The 2,784-nt window shown below is 51.8% G+C and overlaps 1 pseudogene; it reads right to left on the bottom strand.

Annotated features, from left to right (window-relative positions):
• Positions 1-196, bottom strand: part of LOC105819305 — a 76,056-nt pseudogene extending 75,860 nt beyond the window's left edge.
• Positions 197-2,784: the final 2,588 nt, after the last annotated feature.

Here is a 2,784-nt window from a genome sequence, read left to right as displayed (position 1 = left end):
TCCTTTTCTTTTAAGGAGTTTGCCGCGAGCGCGTCTCCTTCATTCGCAGGCTGGGCGCGTTCGCAGGAGGACGGCGGCGGAGGAAGGCGCTCTTGGGACCTCGCGGGTGCGCGTCTTCTCGCTCTTGCCCGCGTCCCTGCGATTTGGGGAAGGCGTAACCCGGCGGCTGGGCGCGGGAGGAGCGCGGAGGAGCCATGGGCGCCGGGAGCTCCACCGAGCAGCAGAGCCCGGAGCAGCCTCAGGCGGGGAGCGCCACGCCGGCCGAGCCCGAGCCCAGCGGCGGCGGCGGCCCCTCGGCGGAGGCGGCGCCGGACACGACCGGGGACCCCGCCATCGCCGCCGCGGACCCCGCCACTAAGGTATGGGCGCGCCGGGCCACCTGCGCCGGGGAGGCGGGGGCGTCGCGTCCCTCCGGTATCCACCCGCGAGAACTTCCCCGCCGGTCCAGCCCATCTGCAAACTCAGAGGCGCGAACCCCTCTTTCAGGGTCTTTTGCGCCGAGGCGGGGACTGAGGCGCAGCGAGCGCGGCGGGGGGCTCGCATCTTTGTCGTGGGTCTCCAGGGGAGGCGACTGCGCCATCCGCAGTAATAAAATCCGCCCCTGCCCACCGCTGCTGAGCCTTTCTCCACGCTCTTCCGGTGGGAGCGATCCCGCCCGAGGCGGATGGGCCGTGGCGGGGGCGGGGGGGATACCGTGGACAACTGACCACGGCCGGGCCTCCGGAGCCCCGAAGCGGGCCCCCGCATCCGAGATGCGGAAAGTCAGCTGTGGTGCCAGCGGCCCGGCCACCCCTGGGCTCCCCGCTGCGTGCTGCCCTTGACTCCCGCTGCGCCGGAGCGGGCGGGTTTGGTGCCCAGTCCTGCGGCAGTGGCTCCGGCAGACGCCGCCTTGCTGATGCGGAGAAGGCTCGTGGTGTAGCTCGCTCGGAGCCAGGGAAAACCTGGGCAGGCGCTGCATTTCCAGAAGGAGTGACAGGTTTCGCAAACAAGCCAGCGCCCTCCCTTTTCGCCCAGCCTTTGCCTGCGGAGTCAGTTGGCTAAACACGCACTGGAGTACTTAGAAGTTCTCAAAGGATGCGGTCAGAGCATAAGCGAGCATTCCCTGTATGGTTTTCTAGGGAGGCAGTGCTGAAACTACTAGAAATACTGCATTGTATAGCCTCCAGTGTTCAAGGCTGGAATATTTCTTCTGGACCACTACAGCCACCAAGGTTGTGGTTTGTCCTGATCGTTGTATTTTAGATCTGTTTTCCAGCATGCGTGTTCATTAGCAAGGCTCTGAGTTACGTATTTTGGGATATCCTTATAGAAAGATGTGGATAACCATACTTAATACTTAAAAAACCTACCCATGTGTCGAATTTGAGGATACAGAATACGTGAGGACCATCAAGAGTTATCTCAGGAGAGGTAGTTGTTTACAGTGTGGGGAAAAAAATGGAATCTAGAACTATGACCTCATTGCCTTGACCTCCTTAGCTGCGCTAGTCTAGTTTGGGCTTAGAGACTGCTCTTAATAACATAGTTTTTACCTCCAGTCTAACTCATGACTGCTTGTAAAGTCCATGGTCCCTAGATACTAATGAGTGCCAACTGTGCCTCTGCTATGTAGATTTTCTAAGGGGTGCCTAATCTTCAGGTCTAAGGAACGTACTAACCTTTGAGGTCCATGTCACATTTTAACGCTTATTGTGCTTTACCTATTGATGCCAACTGCCCTCAAAGTGCTCCATAACCACTGTTCAGAGTCTAGTGATGATAGCAATTTTAAGGCATAATAGCTAAAAACTTGCAAGTGGGGGACTTTTTTCCCTTGGCTTTTATGTTCCTTCAGGTCTTATTAACTGTCGACACTGAAATATGGGACTTACTCCCTTTCCAATAAACTGGAATTTGTTTATTTTAAAATATTGCTTCCATTCTCTTCTCTTTTTCCTTTTTCCATACCTACGTTCTTCTCTTTCCTAGTCACCACCATCTCAAAACAGCCCAACAACCTTTTTTAAAAAAATTACTTAAATGTCATCTATAATATCATTGAGCTTGCTGGCATACTGCCCAGTTATCAATTTGGAGACAAATCAATACACTTACATGTATCCTTGGAATATATGTAGTTTTCATATTAACTAGCAAAATTTATTACTCAGGTTCTGAACTCCTGAGTCTTTTCAAAAGGACTCTCAAATTAAGAATGACTCAGCACACATAACTCCGGCCTCCCCTCCTCTTTGTTATGCTCCAATTCCTGACCTCCCAGTAATCTCATCTGCCACTCTAGGCTCCCATAGTACCATGGACCCTTTGTGGGTTTAGTGGCTTGACTAATAAGTGTTCCCCTGGCTGTTCTGAATGCTCCACAAGGTCAGGGAACATGCCTGGTGTTGCTTACAAACGGTGTTCCTCTACGTGTGGCAAGCTGCCTGGCACATAAGTCAGCTCTCAGTAAATACTCGTGGGAAGAAGGAAGGGATGATACTTGCTCTTTGGTTTTGATTGGAGACTCTCAAGTTGGGGAATACCTTGGCCTCTCTGCTTTTTCTACAGTTTAACCTTTGACTGTCTCATTATCATGATCAGTCTCATGTATCAGATAATGACTAAGTCAAGTCAGTCTGTTTGGTTATTAATAGATTAAGCGAATTTGACAAAATATTCAGATTTGGGGGCTTTGGTTTCTGTTTCTCTAGAAATAGAGTGGCTTGTTAGCATTGCAATTTCAAATTGCCTTTAATCTCAAATAGACAAATTTAATAATGCAAGTGGCTCAAATGAGACCACTCT

The sequence above is a fragment of the Propithecus coquereli genome, unplaced genomic scaffold, assembly GCF_000956105.1.
Source record: "Propithecus coquereli isolate 6110/MARCELLA unplaced genomic scaffold, Pcoq_1.0 Scaffold48, whole genome shotgun sequence".
In the NCBI taxonomy this organism is placed as follows: domain Eukaryota; kingdom Metazoa; phylum Chordata; class Mammalia; order Primates; family Indriidae; genus Propithecus; species Propithecus coquereli.
This window is presented reverse-complemented; position numbering and strand designations above follow the sequence as displayed.